This window comes from Staurois parvus, unplaced genomic scaffold, assembly GCF_062004578.1.
Source record: "Staurois parvus isolate SC_StPar_1 unplaced genomic scaffold, SC_StPar_1.0 ptg000842l, whole genome shotgun sequence".
In the NCBI taxonomy this organism is placed as follows: Eukaryota; Metazoa; Chordata; class Amphibia; order Anura; family Ranidae; genus Staurois; species Staurois parvus.
In genome coordinates this window covers 976,703-994,784 of record NW_028318638.1, presented here as the reverse complement: position 1 = coordinate 994,784, position 18,082 = coordinate 976,703, and positions in this window count along the sequence as shown.

Below are 18,082 nucleotides of genomic sequence, written 5' to 3'. Positions count from 1 at the left end.
CCAGCATAAGACCGCTGAGGAACTTCCAGGCTGCATGACATTTAATGTTGTCCAGTCCCTCCCTCAGCAGCCTGGGAGTCATGGACACACCCCCTATTCAAGCAGCTGCTTACATGGAGCAATCTTAACATGTACACCTTCAAGTGTGAGTTCCTAGACATAGTGAGGATGGACTGCACACTCACGCATGTCATATTGAGAGCAAAAAACACATAGATGTGAACGTGATCCATAGAAATCATGATAAATGGCATGCACTGCGTTCCTGCAAAATGCATTAAAAAACGCACAGGTGTGAACCTGGCCTTAATGAAACAATAGCTATAGATCTCTGTTATAGTCACATTTGCACAGACCTCCCTAGTGGGGTCCCCTCCTACCCCCAAGTCCCCTAGCAGCTGTGTGGGCTGCTATATCTATAGTTACACCACTATGTGAAGCCTTCCCGTGCAGATCATTGATTCAGAAGAGAGACATTGTTGTAGTCTTGTCATAAAAGCTGCAATTGTAGTTCTGTAGGACCCATAACGATAAGGTGGCAGCGTTATGATGTATCTTTGACTGTATTCTGATTTTCAGTATCTGTTTTCCATGCCACAGCTATTACTTCATACTGGTTTTTTTCCCATATCTTTCCAAAAAATTGTTTCGATGTATGCAGACAGTTTGCCAACTGTGTGGGTTGCTGGGATGCAGACAATTTTTTTTTCCTTGCCTACAGTTGTCAGTATAACTGTAGTAAAACACCCTTCTCCTTTTCAGCTGCCACCAATCAGATCTTCACTGTTTCAAGAAGTGCCTGATTAACTGTACTAATGCAAGAGGTTTCAGAAGTGGGGCCATCTTGGCAGGCGCACAGGTTTTTCTCCTTATGATTATCATGATATAACCTCAGCTTGTATCTCTTAAAGGGTCAGCCTAAAGTAAAGTTGGCATTTGGTAAATCGTGAAGAGTTAAAAGGGTCAGCCTGCCTAAAGTTATTATTTCAGATTTTGGTGGCAGCTGGAGGGATACAGCCACCCCACAGTTTTTATATCTCTATTGATGAGATATATGTGCCAAGTTCCCTGGCCCTTTGAGGGGTTCCCACCAACCTAGAATTTTTTGATTCCCAGCTCCAGAGAATAATAACATGGTCAAAAGTCCTCAGTTAAAGTAGAACTAAAGCCCAAACTTTTCAAAACATTTTTGGACAGAGTATGGGAAGGTAATAACCCTTGTCAGTTTTTGCCACCTGCAACCATTGAGACGATTTCCTTCCACTTACTGCCTCATAGACAGAACAGGATGTAAGAGGAAATCCCTCCAAATTAAGGAAAATCCCTGGTTGTCACTAGGGATGAGTCCACTGGCCCAATTAATTGTGGTCAGAGAATTCCTAGAGGGAATCCTGTTGACAACATTGACCTAAAATGGCCAGATGGCCACAATTGGTCTATTGCATTTTCCAAATATGGCGAACCCAGTCCAAACTTTAGTTCATCACTAGTTGTCTCCAGAACTGATGGTTCCCAATAAAAATTTTTCCCTCTACTCCTTTTTTGATGATGAGTTTAGGTTTGGGCCAAACCAACAGGAAACTGTCACATGAAAACATTCTACTGGCCCAATCAACTGTGACCAGGGAATTCTGGGGAGAAATCCTGTTGATAACATTGACCTTAAATGGCCAGATAGCCACATTTGGTCAATGACATGGTGTATAAATGGCCAGCCCAAATGGGTCCAAAGCTTAGCTCATCACTAGTTGTCTCCAGAACTGAAAGTCCCCAATGGAAAATGTTCCCTCTACTCTTTTTTTGGTGGCAACTTGAATATTGGAATTTTATTTTTCTCTTGGCAATAATGGTTACCTGGACAAAGATTGGAGGAATCTCCGTAACGGAGACAAAGAAAGCAAAAAAAAAAACCTCTCCATTATGTTGAAAAAAAAAAAAAAGTTTAGAAAAAAGTTTTGGGTGCAGTTGCACTTTAAGTGTGTTTCCACTTTTACAGTCCAATTTGAGAAATCCCCACATATGTTTGTTATGTGTTCATACCTGAAAAAAAAACATTTCAAAAACATTTTTTTTACCTTTGTAGTTCTTTCTGTTAATTATCATACACATGCAAAGGGATGCCAAGGCAGCTCTGAATATGTAATAAGCGCTCTGTGGCATCCTACCTTAATTTTGTACTGGAATTCCCAGAGGGAGAGATTTTGTAATGCAGCTACAGTACATGAACTTTTCAGAAATGAGTGGGGAGCCCCTTCTCTTGCACCGGCCTCCCCTAAGACACTGGAAAAATCCTTATTATAAAATGCTTTTTTTCCCTAATGCATTGTTTTATTTTCATAGTACAAATGGCATGCTTTGAGCAACTTTATTTAAAAAGACTTTAAAAAATTTAAATTGCAAGAAAATGCATTAAAAACACCCATCCTTTGTTTCCTGGCACAACTGGAGGCAATGTTTTGCTTTATGCTGTATTTGAACGCGCCTCTGTGACTATGCTTTTGACGCTGCGTCGACCTCTGACACTTGATTTTCGCGACTGCTTTATGGTGCTTTAAACTCGCGCCTGCTAGAAGACATGATGAGATCGCCAGTTTGTGGGCCTAATCCATGTTTATCCAATTAATCCTTCAGTAACATATCTGGGTATCGTTTATCAAAAAGTTTAATAAGGACTGTGACAATGGCCACCAATTGGATCCCACGTTTTACAACTTTGAACATGGTTTGTTCAATACAAAACTTAAACTGTTTGGGTTATTTTAATTGGTTTTGGTCATTTTATTAAATCAAAAATAAACTGAATAGACTGAACATTGTTCATTTATATTGTGTGTGGGAAATTTGTTTTTGGATTTTTCTTTTAATGTAGACATACAGTTGTTTTTATTAATTTTTAGAGCCTTAAAGTGAACTGGACTGGTACTTTGTCTAAACAAGATTAAAAAATCTCACTTACTTGCCAGTACCTCTGCTGCATATACTTGCCTACCCTTTGCTCCATGCCCTATCTGTTCATCCACCAGAGCCATGTAAAAATAGCCAACACTTTGTGGATTGAGGGGGGGGGACAGAGGGCACATAAGTCTATCTGTTGGCAAACACAGTCACCAAGGTTTTTGGCTCCCCCACCTGCAACTGTTAGCCAAGTACAAACAATTACTGTGTATTAATTTGCTGCTATAAAAATGAGCAATGTCCACATGTAGGTCCCAGCATCCATTTGACCTACATCTAATATAAAAAGGGCCCCTAAGTCCCAAAGTTCCCTTACGCAGATGCACAGTCTACACCAGTCATTCTCAACCGGGGGTCTGTGGAACCCTAGGGTTCTTCCAGAGGTTTCCAGGGGTTCCTTGAGCTTTGGCTACTTGAAATACCATTTGATGATGCCTACATAGTTCCAGGTCCAACGGCACTTAGCCAGGCCAATGGCATGATCTCCTTAGCCAACTGTAAGCGTGACATTATGACAACCACTGTAAGGGGGACAGTCTTCCCATTGACCACCAACATAAAAGGCATTTTCCCAATGCCCCCTTATGGACTAATGCTAGCTGGGGTAAAAATATTGAGAAAGCCTGGTCTACACAACACTATGTCCACCGTTGACTCTCTCCCCTTCCCTCCACGGTGCAATGCTGGCTGCCTGAACAGCCAGTCACAGGCTTGAGTACTGTCCCATGGTTGCAGGGGATACATTTTCAGTCTTGTTTTTAGCTCTTCCCAGACTGACTTGATAATTACACAAGGATGTCACTTTGTTCAAGTGGGTGAACAGAGCAATGGGTACTTAACCATAAAGGGCGAAGAAGGCAATTAAGACCTGCATGGGCAAAGGTAGGTTCACTTTAAAAGTGAAAACCGATTACTGGAAAACCAAAATTTGGTTCTTAATTTGGATTCGATTAAAAAAAAAAAAAAAAAAAAGTATATTAAATTAAAAATATAATTTTTATTTAAACATTAAAAAACATATATATATATATATATATATACACACACACACACATACATATAGTATGTTGCACTACCAACAAAAATAGACACAAAATGCTAAAATAAAAATGAGTATGTATGAAATTCATTCTCCCCAAACAGTCGCTTCTACAGGCAACATCCAGTTCTGGCTTCAGACACTTTGATAAACCAGGCCTACTGAATTCACTTTTTGGGTTAGGCTGAGCATGGATGGAATCCCGCTCACAAATTGGACACCGTTGTGTCGCTGACAGGTGCGCGTCGATTCTCACGGTATTGCTAATTTGTAATGCAACTGGACAGTACAACTTTTGTTTCCCTTCCCTTTTCAAGGTTTGTCCCTGCTGTCAGACTTTTCTTTCTCTTCTTCTGCTGGGGGAGATAATCTGCACTGATTTGTTTTGGGCTTTTGGTCTTTCCCCAATGAGCCGCCGATAGCAGAAATGTTGCAAATGATAAAAAAGCTGTGATTATTAAATAAAAAAGATGGAGATTTTACAGAAAATGGCTTGGTGGTTATTTCTACACACACGGGGGGGGTCACTTTAAGAAAGCTAAAAAGGAAAGCAGACTGTTAGTGGGTAAAAGTTTGATATTATTCTGTAACAATAGCCTTGAGGGCACGTTTGTGCTTGTGCATCCAAAACGCATGGCAACCTGCTCTATGTGCAGTGCCATTCATTGTGAATGGCAGCCCAATGCATTGTACAGTAGAGTGCAACACAATGCACATATACCATGTACATTTTTGATCCATTGTGGTACATTGGTAGCCTATTTCTGAATGGCTACGCCCACCTTTCTGACCATATTTCATATTACATCTCCCACCCCAAAACTGTCCCCCCTACTACTGAATCCAGGGGTTCTTTTCCCTGAAGTGCCCAGAGAATTTTTTTTAGTTTGGGGTGGCTTTGCATGACTCCTCTCACACAGCCAAGTCATTCATTTACAGGATCTGTGTATAAAAAGACTACAAGTTCTATCTTCCACTGCAGCAGAGGGACATCACTGCACTTGTAGTCCATTGATACTTCCACCAGCCCCATAACCAAAGGCCTGTCCCATATTATGGATTTGAGGCTGGAGGAATAGCCAGCAAGAGCCCTATTACGGACCTGAGACTGGAGGAATAGTCTGCAGGGGTCTGCAGGACTTGTAGATTTCAATTAAGCACAAGTGCAGTGATGTCAACACACTTATAGTCCATTGATATTTCCTGCATCCCATAACTGAAGGTCCATACCCCAATACAAGCTTGAAGCTAGAGGAATAGTCAGCAAGAGCCTGAGTATGGACCTGGGGCTGGAGGAATAGTCTGAAGGGGTCTGCAAGACTCATAGATCTTAATGAAACACAAGTGCAGTGATGTCACCACACTTGTAGTCCATTGACACTTCCTCTAGCCCCTTAATTGAAGGTCTGTACCTCAGTAGGGATTGGGGTGGAGGAATAGTCAGCAAGAGCTTCTGTACAGACCTGGGGCTGGAGGAATAGTCTGCAGGAGCCTTGGTACAGAGCTGGGTCTGGAGGAATAGTATGAAGGGGTCTACAGGACTTGTAGGTCTTAATGGAATACAAGTGCGGTGACTACACCACATTTGTAGTCTGTTGATACTGCTTCCAGTCCATAACAGAGTATCCACACATCTGTATGGACTTGGGGCTGGAGGAATAGTCAGCAAGAGTCTCAGTACGGATCTAGGCCTGAAGGAATAGTCTGTAGAGGTCTGCAGGACTCGTAGATCTCAATGGAGCACACGTACAGTGGTCGCCACACTACACTTCTAGTCCATTGATACTTTCCCCAGACCTGTACTTCAGTATGAACCTTTGGCAGGAGGAAAAGTCTGCAGAAGCCTTGGTACAGACCTAGGGCTGGAGGAAAAGTCTCTAGGAGCCTTGGTACAGATCTGGGGCTGGAGGAATAGTCTGCAGGAGCCTCGGTACAGACCTGAGGCTGGAGGAATAGTCTGCAAGAGCCTCAGTACAGATTGTGACTGGAGGAATAGTCTGAAGGGGTCTGCAGGACTCATAAATCTCAATGGAACATAAATGATGTGATGTCACCACACAGTGCACTTGTAGTCCATTGATACTTCCTCCAGCCCTGTAACCGAAGGTTCGTACCTTAGTATGGACTTGGGACTGGCTGGATAGTCAGCAAGAGCCCAGGTATGGATCTGGGGCTGAAGGAATAATCTGCAGGGGTCTGCAGGACACGTAGATCTCAATGGAGCACAAGTGCAGTGATGTCACCACACTTGTAGTTCATTGACACTTCCTCCAGCAGCTAGCGCAGTCTTGTGACTTCTATCAGTGTCCAGCAGAGCACATGATAAAGTTTGTAGGAGTTTTCAATCTTCTCTGACTGTCCTATGGAGTTTACACCCTTGTGCCTCTGTCTGGACAGTGCTGATTGGCCCTGTGCTGATCACATGTACTCTCCCAAGAAAAAAAAAAAACTCTCCAGCAATACACACCAAACAGAGCATGTGCAGCTGGCCCCCAAGGTTCTGTTCTATCAGCAGCAGGATTAGGGACAGTAGAAGGGGAGGATCAGAGAAGACAGGATCAAACATCCTTTTTACACAATGCAGAGAATTAACCCCTTTGGTTTCACAGTGAGTAGAACAGCCATGTTTTACTGCATATACAGACTGATTTTACTGTTGTGGGTTTACTAAAACTCTAAGTAAATAAAGCAGTGATAGTGTCTTTAAACTTACATCCAAATATGTTGATTACACAGGTCTGCAAAAAATTTTTTTCAAGAGCTGTTTTGGTTATTCCACATAAACTTTATGTTTTTTGGTGCACTGAATCCGACAATGACCTCCATTTTGTCATAGGACATCACGTTTCCTGACAATTTAGGTAACTATGTTAAATAAGGCAATACCTCAAAATAAATGGAAATAGACTTATAAAATTAAAGTTTTATTACAATTTTTTCATGAAAATCCTTTTTTGAACTGAAATGAGCTCACCTACACACACTAAACTCGATTCTTCTTCCCTGTGAGGTTCCTCTTGGTGCATTTACGCTTGTGAGTAGCATCTGGAATGTCTCTCTGAAGCATCCAACAGTAGTCTGCCATCATTGTAAGGCTCCATTTTCCCTGGTATCTTCTTTCCATCTCTTTAATGTCTTGGTGGAATCGTTCACCTTGTTCCTCACTCACAGCTCCCAAATGTTCAGGAAAGTAGTCAAGGTGGGACTGGAGGAAATGCACTTTCAAACTCATCAGGCAACCTAAAGCTTGAAATGCTTTCAGCATTCGTCCGACGATCTTTTTGTAGTGAGGATCTTTGTTATTGCCTAAAAATTTCTGTACGACTTCTTTAAATGCAATCCACCCTTCTTTTTGAGGATCCTTCATAGTATTTGCAAACTCTTGATCAGCTATAAGCCTTCTAATGTCTGGTCCGACGAACACACCTTCCTTCAATTTTGCCTCCGACAGGCCTTGAAACTTGGTGACCAAGTATTTGAAGCATTCTCCATCTCTTGGAAGTGATTTTACGAATTGCTTCATCAATCCCAATTTTATGTGGAGAGGTGGTAGAAGAACTTTATGGGAAGGTACCAAAGTTTCTTGGAGGACATTTTTTTCACCGGCTCTTAGCACCCTCGGCTGCCAACTCTTCTTGGTCCAGTGATTTTGTCGGTCTCGACTGTCCCATAGACACAGAAAACAAGGGTATTTGGTATACCCAGCTTGTTGCCCGAGCAGCATGCACAAGACCTTCAAGTACCCACACACTTGCCAACCATGGTCTTCATATTTAAGTTTACGAAGAACCAATGAGGAAATAGAATTTTTTTTTCCCTAAAACTTGCTTAGCTTATGTATATATTGCTGACCATCAGATTTGCAGTGCTATATCTTTTTTTACATAACTTGAATAACCCCTTTAAGGTTTTTTTGGCATTTTATATCTTAAATGCACTTATATGAATTAATTAATAGTAATTTGGACTTTAAATTTGGATAAAAACTCATAATATAAAAAAAATACCAAAAATTAAAAAAAATTGATAAATTTGAAGACAATTTTGCATTTTGTGGCAAACCATGACGTCTAGGAGTTTTTTCAATATTTTATTTGTTTTCAGCACACCAAAATACATGGAAATTAGATGAAAATAATCAAACTGATTTTGAGCCGCAGACCTGTATTATTGTATTATACACTCCATCAGGGGCGGACTGACAACTCATGGGGCCCCCGGGCAATAGGGGATCACGGGGCCCCTGTGTCCTTGCCCAAACTAAAAAAATTCTATGAAAAAGGTACCAGGGGCATCTCATGGAGCCCCCTACTGACCCCGGGCCCTCGGGCAGTGCCCGAGTTTCCAAATGGTCAGTCCGCCCCTGCACTCCATCATTGTTTCATTTCTTGATGAGGGCAGCGGAGTTACAGCCCTAGAAACACGTTGGCTTTGCAAACAATCTATCATTGGAATACACTTGAATTTGGACTTGAATAATACGGTGTGGCTCTTCATTTCTTAATTGATTCATCCCTATTACAACCAAAGGTGATCGGGAAGACCTTCAGCATGCAAAAGCTGCCAGCCCAATATTCTCTGTGTCTACACCATTACCATACTACTGGCTGATAATGACGCAAAAGAACCATGAGGGTTCCAATGCCTCCCATTCACTTTCCCAACTATAGTAAGACTATGGCTTCAATTCTCTTACCTACATGGAACACAAGTATGAACGATTTCTGGCATTTATTTTTTTTACCCCGAGCAGTATGGAACGCAGCCCATGAGCATTTTCAGAAGAAAACCTGTTCCCATGCTTTCATGACAGGTACACTTTAATCCACATCTGATGGTCCTTTCTACAGGAAACTCTTCCTAACCCTTCCTATTAAACATGATTCAGAGGCAGGAACTGGAAATGTCAAGCCTTAGCAAATAAAGACAAGTTGCCAGCTATAAATAGAAGGTAAAAAAGGAATGAACGTACAAATTTTCGGTCCACTGACGACACACGCTCAAGGTTATCCACTTTATTAAATTCCTATTATGGTGGAGGCTATGGTAGAGTGAGAAAAAACAGGGACCAATTCCAAAAACAACAGGAACATTTAACAGGAGGATGACAGCAAAAACTGATCAAGGGTGCCAAAGGTCAGTCCACCCAAAACTGATGTCTGCCTTATGGGAGTCTCAAACCTCTGCTGTAGAGTCTAGTTCCTCCTACTCCATCGTCCATAAGGTTTGAGGAGATCTGTGTTGGGTACGATGCATACAATGCTTTTTCTGACCTCCTTCTGAAATTGCTAGTTGCTTGGCTGTCCTCATGATTCAGGGGTTTGCTCCAGAACAAGCAAATTTGGAGTTGTGAACATTTTTGTCTAGGAAATTGTCGCTTGCCCAAACCTTACTGGTCTACCCAGTGGTCACTGAGCCGTTCTAACATATTGCTGGTTGCACAGGCAGGGGTGGGGCTAACCACTGACTTCCTAGATTCCTAGGGTTCCTTGGGCTCTGAGGCTCATGGGAAGGTGGGGGAATTTCTATTACCAGTTTCAGAGCTTTTCATTAGCCACAGAAGCATCCAACCCAAGTAAAACCCAACCACTAAAATTTCATCCAATAAATTTCAAAGAGTAATTTTTTGATATTCTTACTTTTAACAAACTAGCTAGTAATCCTGTGACCAGAGATTGTGGGAAAAAGCTTGTGGGTGCCGCTCAAGGCAATCATCCCAGCATGGCTCCAGTGGCCAACATTAAAGGTGGGTGGCGGTGCTGAGAAGAGCCTGTCCGGCTCAGTATACACATGTAGAGAAAACAGGAAGGAAGCGCTGCCCACCAAAGAAACAGCCCAAGTGTATTGTAGAATCGAAATGGCTTCAGCCCGGCTCCTCCCAGGCCACCCCCAAAGCATTTCATCCCACCCACAGGGCTTAATTATTATTATTATACAGTATTTATATAGCGCCAATAGTTTGCTCAGCGCTGTACATTATAGTGGGAGACAGTACAGTAACAATACAATTAATCATGAATAAGCCTTGTGATTGGGGCGAAACGTGTCAGGGGCGTGGCCTTGGAGGAGGCGGGCTGAAGCTGTTTTAATTCTTGAATACATTCGAGCTGTTTCTTTGGTGTGCGGCGGTTCCTTCCTGCTTTCTCTAGCTGGTGATCCTGCCTTGAAAGACCTCATTCAGGCACTTCCTGTTACACGGTGACAAGGCTTTGTTCCTGTCTCTCAACTGTGCTTTTGCATTGTCACCCTCACACAAAAGCAACACACATTACACAGACATGGTCCACTGTTGTCACCATCAGGATACCTGCCTTGAGAAATGCCATGTGGCTATTGTTGAAGCGCATGTGGCTGCAAAGAAGCTGCAGGAGATAAGCAAAGCTGAGATGCAGGATAGGATGGAAAAAGGCAAAAACAAGTATTTTATATGAAGAAAAAAATGGTGGTGGTTTATGATACACAATGTCATTCAATAAGGGTTTACATCTACTTTAACCTATCACTTAAAAAAATTAAATAAACATACGTGTGTGCTTTTAATTTTTCTAGATAATTTTAATTTAAATTTGGATAATTATTCTTCTTTGATCCCATACTCAGTAGGAAGGTCTCAATGCAGCCTCTGCCCACCCTTGCCCTCTTCCACCACTGAAACAGTGAACAGTTGAGACATCTCCATCGCTCTCTGGGATGTGGACTCTTCCTTGAGCCGAGGTCACGTTTGGGATGATTTTGGGCTTCTACCAAAATTAGACATTTTAATTTAATCTTTTCATTTGGATAATTTTTCTCCTCTGCTCCCAAACTCAGCCATATTCAGTGGGAAAGCCTCAGCGCTGCTCTGCCCATCCTTGCTGGACTCAACCACTCATGCAGAGAATGGTTGAGGCATCTCTATTGCTCTGTGGGATGGGGGTTCTTCCTTGAGCTGAGGCCAGGTTTGGGATGACCTTGGGCTACAACCAAAATAATACATTTACATTTTTTAATTTGGATAATTTTTCTTCTCTGATCCCAAAATCAGCCATTTTCGGCAGGAAAGTCTCAATGCAGCCTCTGCCCACCCTTGCCAGCCTCATCCACCGATGCATTGAATGGTTGAGGCATCTCCATTGCTCCATGGGATGTGGATTCAGCTGAGGGTAGGTTTGGAATGATCTTGGGCTATGACTAAAATTAGACATTTTAATTTAATGTTCAGCAGGAAAGTCTCAACGCAGCTCTGTCCACCCTTGCTGGCCTCAACCACTCATGCAGAGAACGGTTGATGCATCTGTATTGCTCCGTGAGATGGGGGCTCTTCCTTAAGTGGAGGCCAGGTTTGGGATGATCTTGGGCTACAACCAAAAGTATACATTTACATTTTTTAATTTGGATAATTTTTCTTTACTGATACCAAAAACAGCCATGTTCGGCGGGAAGGTCTCAACGCGGCCTCTGCCCACCCTTGCCAGTTTCACCCACCGATGCATTGAATGCTTGAGGCATCTCCATTGCTCTGTGGGATGTGGACTGAGCTGAGGCTAGGCTTGGGATGATCTTGGGCTAAGGTTGCCACCCTTTATAGCTGAACATACAGTTGCAAGAAAAAGTATGTGAACCCCTTGGGATTACGTGGAGTTTTGCATGAATTGGGCATAAAATGTGCTCTGAACGTCATCTAAGTCACAACAATAGAAGAACACAGTCTGCTGAACATAATACTACACAAACATTAGATGTTGCCATGGTTTAATTGCACATAACATGTAAACATTCACAGTGCAGGGAGGAAAAAGTATGTGAGGCCCTAGCTTAATGACTTCTCCCAGAGATAATTGGAGCCAGGAGTGAGCCAACCTTGACTCCAATCAGTGTGATGATATTGGATGTGTTGCTGACAGCTGTCCTGCCCTTAAAAAACACACACCTGTTTTGGGTTTACTGGTTTCAAGAAGCACTGTCTGATGTGAACCATGCCTCGCAGAAAAGAGCTCTCAGAAGACCTACCATCAAGAATTGTTGACTTGCATGAAGCTGGAAAGGGTTACAAAAGTATCTCCTTGAGCCTTGATGTTCATGTGTCCACGGTAAGACAGACTGTCTACAAATGGAGAAAGTTTAGCACTGTTGCTACTCTCCCTAGGCGTGGTCGTCCTGTAAAAATGACTGCAAGAGCACAGCGCAGAATACTGCATGAGGTAAAGAAGAATCCCAGAGTGTCAGCTAAAGACCTACAGAAATCTCTGGCACATGCTAACATTTTTGTTGACACATCTACATTAAGGAAAACATTAAAGAAGAATGGAGTACATGGAAGGACACCACGGAGGAAGCCATTGCTGTCCAAAAAGAAGATTGCAGCACATTTGAAGTTTGCAAAAGAGCACCTGGATGTTCCACAGCACTACTGGCAAAATATACTGTGGACAGATGAAACCAAGATTGAGTTGTTTGGGAAGAACACACAACACTATGTGTGGAGAAAAAAAGGCCCAGCACACCAACATCAAAACCTCATCCCCACTGTGAAACATGGCGGAGGGAGCATCATGGTTTGGGGCTGCTTTGCTGCCTCAGGGCCTGGACGGATTGTTGTCATTGATGGGAAAATGAATTCCAGAGTTTATCAAGACATTTTGCAGGAAAATGTACGACCATCTGTCCGCCAACTGAAGCTCCGCAGAGGATGGGTGATGCAACAGGACAATGACACAAAGCATACAAGTAATTCAACAAAACAATGGCTGCAACAGCACAGAATACGCCTTCTGGAGTGGCCCAGTCAGAGTCCTGACCTCAACCCGATTTAAATGCTGTGGCATGACCTTAGGAGAGCGATTCACACCAGACATCCCAAGAATATTGCTACACTGAAACAGTTTTGTGAAGAGGAGTGGTCCAAAATGACTCCAGATCGTTGTGCAGGTCTGATCTGCAACTACAGGAAACGTTTGGTTGAGGTTATTGCTGCCAAAGGAGGGTCAACCAGTTATTAAGTCCAAAGGTTCACATACTTTTTCCTCCCTGCACTGTGAATGTTTACATGTTATGTGCAATTAAACCATGGCAACATCTAATGTTTGTGTAGTATTATGTTCAGCGGACTGTGTTCTTCTATTGTTGTGACTTAGATGACGTTCAGAGCACATTTTATGCCCAATTCATGCAAAACTCCACGTAATCCCAAGGGGTTCACATACTTTTTCATGCAACTGTATATTAATTACATGGGTTCTGAGGCTACTTTATTGCAACTAAGGCACCAAGTGAGTTTAATTACCACCTTAATCAGCTACAGAACCTGTGTAATCAATATGTGTTCGGTTTTAAAGGGATGAGGTGGCAACCCTATCTTGGGCTGTGACCAAAATTAGACATTTGAATACTTTTAGTGCAGGTATTTGACGGTGCTTGTTCTTAAAAAATTTACTTTTTCCCAACAGGTTCCCTTTAAGTCACATTGACTTAAAGGGAACTCAGCAGGAGAGTTGGAATATTAGCAGTCCATTCGCATCCCCAGACAGACAGGTCTCCCAGGCAATCCAATGACCCCCTTCCCCCCTCCACAGCCATTCAGCATCAGCACCCTCCCTTCCCGTCTCCTCTCCACACCATCTTCCAGCACAGCCAATCACCAGCCTCCATCTGCTTCTATCCATATAAGGCTATGAAGAAGCAAGGGAGACCCAGCATTACACAGACTTGGAGCTGATGTCAGGCATTGCATTACCCAACTCTCTCTAGTTGCTTGGTTATCACGCCTTCTGCTCTGCACAGCTCTTCCAGGCTTCCCTAGGCTGCTAGTTCAATGCCAAAACCAGCATCGTATTTCTGCTCAATATTGACATCTGTGCGTTTAATCTGATTATAACGTGTATTCGGCCTCCGTATTAAGAGTTAAACCACACAGTAAAGTTTTGCATATGGCCAATTTAACCCTTTGGTTGACAATCTCCATGATCCATGAGTCGTAAATGAATGTGTAGTCAACAAGCAATTAGGTCGCTCAGTAGCAGATCATTAAAATCGTTTGCATAGTGGTCACAGACATTAAGCAATTTTAACATGTATGTGGACTCACATAGACAGCACAGGTCGAGATATCTAGGGGAAGGTGGGGGGATAGTGATCCGATATTTTTCTAGGCTTTAAACTGACCACACACCTTTCATTTGTGTAGATTGTGCAGTCTTGAAAGATGTTATTATTGTGGTCACTGACACCAGTGCTGGGGGTTATTATTGTGGTCATTGATACCAATACTGGGGGTTATTATTGTGGTCACTGACACCAATGCTGGGGGTTATTATTGTGGTCATTGACACCAATGCTGGGGGTTATAATTTTGATCACTGACACCAATACTGGGATTATTATTGTGGTCACTGACACCAATGCTGGGGGTTATTATTTTGGTACTGGATGCCAATGCTGGGGGTTATTATTGCAGCCACTGGCACCAATGCTGGGGGTTATTATTGTGGTCGCTGACACCAACGCTGAGGGTTATTATTGTAGCCACTAACAGCAATGCTGGGGTATTATTGTGGCCACTGCCACCAATGCTGGGGAATAATATGGTGGCCACTGACACCAATGCTGGGGGCTATTATTGTGGCCACTAATGCCAATACTAAGGGTTACTACTGCAGCCACTAACAGCAATGCTGGGAGTCAATATTGCAGCCACTGACACCAATGCTGGGGGTTATTACTGTGGTCACTGACACCAATGCTGGGGGCTAGTATTGTGGCCACTGACGCCAATGCTGGGGGTTACTATTGAAGCCACTAACAGCAATGCTGGGAGTTAATATTGCAGCCACTGACACCAATGCTGGGGGTTATTATTGTAGCCACTGGCACCAATACTGGGGGTTATTATTGTAGCCACTGGCACCAATACTGGGGTTATTATTGGGGTCACCGACATCAATGCTGGGGGTTATTATTGTGGTAATTGACATCAATGCTGGAGGTTATTACTGCAGCCACTGACACTAATGCTGGGGATTATTGTTGTGGTCACTGACACCAAAGCTGGGGGATATTATTGTAGCCACTGATACCAATACTGGGGTTATTATTCTGGTCACTGACATCAATGCTGGGGGCTAGTATTGTGGCCACTGACGCCAATGCTGGGGGTTATTATTGTGGTCACTGACACCAATGCTGGGGGCTAGTATTGTGGCCACTGACGCCAATGCTGGGGGTTACTATTGAAGCCACTAACAGCAATGCTGGGAGTTAATATTGCAGCCACTGACACCAATGCTGGGAGTTATTATTGTGGTCACTAACACCAATGCTGGGGGTTATTATTGTAGCCACTGATACCAATACTGGGGTTATTATTGGGGTCACCGACATCAATGCTGGGGGTTATTATTGTGGTCACTGACATCAATGCTGGGGGTTATTATTGTGGTAATTGACATCAATGCTGGGGGTTATTATTTATTATTACATCTAGTTTATATAGCACCAAAGGGTTTGCTCAGCGCTGTACAATAGAGGGGGGGACAATACACGAAACATTACAGCACCTACAAGCAGCACACGAGGGGTTATAGGGCCCTACTCTTTCGAGCTTACAATCTAGGAGGGAGGGGGTATTGGTACAGGAGGAAGTGGCTGTGGGGGATGGAGTGGTAGGAGGAATGAAGGAGAGCAGCAGTTAGGTGAGGGTGGGGTAGGCTTCCCTGATGAGGTGGGTTTTCAGGGAGCGCCTGAAGGTGAGGAGGGAAGGTGACAGTCTGATGGATTGGGGAAGTGAGTTCCAGAGGATGGGGGAGGACCTGGAGAAGTCTTGCAGACGTGCGTGTGAGGAGGAGACCAGGGAGCAAGATAGAAGGAGGTCCTGTGAAGAGCGAAGGGTACGGGTAGGGTGGTACTTGGGAATCAGGTTGGTGAGGTAGTTAGGGGCAGTGTTGTGAAGGGCTTTGTAGGTCAGAGTGAGTAGTTTGAATTTGATGCGTTGGGCAATGGGGAGCCAGTGGAGGGATAGGCAGAGGGGGGTGGCAGAGGTGGAGCGGGTGGTGAGGTGGATGAGTCTGGCCGCTGAATTCAGGATGGTCTGAAGCGGGGAGAGCCTGCACTGGGGTAGGCCGGTGAGGAGGGAGTTGCAGTAGTCAAGGCGTGAGATAATCAGGGAGTGTACGAGTAGTTTAGTGGTGTCTGGGGTAAGGAAGGTGCGTATTTTGGCGATGTTCCAGAGGTGGAGCCTGCATGTGTTTGTAAGTGATTTGACATGAGGTTGGAAGGAGAGGTTAGAGTCCAGAATGACTCCAAGGACTTTGGCTTGCGGGCGGGATTGATGGTGGTGATGTTAGTAGTGATGGATAGGATGGGGGGGGGGGGGGGGGTGCGGGCAGGAGGGAAGACGAGAAGCTCGGTTTTGGAGAGGTTGAGCTTGAGGAAATGGAGCGACATCCAGTCAGAGATGTCGTTTAGGAGGTGAGTGATGCGGGCGGAGAATGTGGGGGTGAGGTGGGGGGTGGAGAGGTAAATTTGAGTGTCATCAGCGTAGAGGTGGTAGTTGAAGCCGTGGGAGTGTATGAGTTTGCCAAGGGAGGAGGTGTAGATGGAGAAGAGAAGGGGTCCAAGGACAGAGCCCTGGGGGACCCCAACATAGAGGGGGAGGGAAGGGGAGGTGGCACCATTGTAGAAAACGCAGAAGGAGCGTCGGGATAGGTAAGAGGAGAACCAGGAGAGAGCGGTGTCTCTGATGCCAAGGGAGAGTAGTTTATTAAGGAGGAGGGGGTGGTCAACTGTGTCGAAGGCCGCGGAGAGGTCCAGGAGGAGGAGGACAGAGTAGTCGCCTTTGGCTTTGGCGGTTAGTAGGTCGTTGGTGATTTTGAGGAGGGCGGTTTCGGTGGAGTGTAGGGGACGGAAGCCGGACTGTAGTGGATCAAGGAGGTTGTTGTCAGTTAGGTGGGCGCTTAGGCGGTCGTAGACTAAGCGCTCCAGGAGTTTGGAAGTGAGTGGCAGCAGGGAGATGGGTCTGAGGTTGTTTGGGTCAGAGGGGTCCAGGGAGGGCTTTTTGAGTATGGGGGTGATGTGCGCATGCTTTAGGGGGGAGGGGAATACGCCAGTAGAGAGGGAGAGATTGAAGATGTGGGTGAGGGAGCAGATGAGGGAAGAGGGGGGTGACTGTAGGAGTCGAGAGGGGATAGGGTCCAGGGGGCAGGTAGTGAGGCGGGCTTCTGAGAAGACCCTGGTGACTTCCTCAGTGGTAGCGGGGCTGAAGGAGTGCAGAGCTGGGGGGGTTACTGTAAGCGGGGTCTTGGGTGTGGAGGGGGGCAGTGCGGTTGTTAGGTCAGAGGAGGGAAGAGATCAGGGGGAGATAGGGGGGGGCTAGGTGGGGAGGTAGATTGCGAGTTGACTATGTCCTGACGGATTGCATCAATCTTGTTGTGGAAGTGAGTGGCAATTTCGTGGGCGGTGAGTGAGGTACTGAGTGGAGGAGGGGGGGGGGGGAAGTAGGGAGTTGAAGGTGGAGAAGAGTCGGCGAGGGCAGGAGGAGAGGGTGTTGATCAGGTTTACGAAGTAAGCCTGCTTGGCGGCGTGGAGGGAGGAGGTGTAAGTGAGGAAGGCAGATTTGTAGAGGGAGAATGAACGAGGGGACCTGGTTTTGCGCCATAGTCTCTCTAGCGCACGACTGCGGCGTTTGAGGCATTTAGTGTGGTCATTCTGCCATGGTTGGAGCGGTCTGGGTTTGATGTAGCGTGTGGTTAGGGGTGCCAGAGAGTCTAGGGTAGCTGATAGTGAGTCGTTGTACGTGTTAGTGGCTAGGTCAGGACATGACAGTGGAAGGATGCTGTCGTGTAGGCGGTCGGCAGCTGAGTGGAGGGGGGCCGGGTTCAGGTTGCGGAGGTTGCGGCTGGTGATGGTTTGGCGCTCTGGGGGGGGGGAGTTAGGGGAAGGGGAGATGGAGAACGTGAGGAGGTGGTGGTCGGAGAGAGGGAAGGGGGTGTTAGAGAACTGGTTTAGGGTACAGAGGTGGGAGAAGCCGAGGTCCAGGGTGTTCCCAATGATGTTATTATTGTGGTAATTGTCGTCAATGCTGGGGGTTATTATTGCACCCACTGACACCAATGCTGG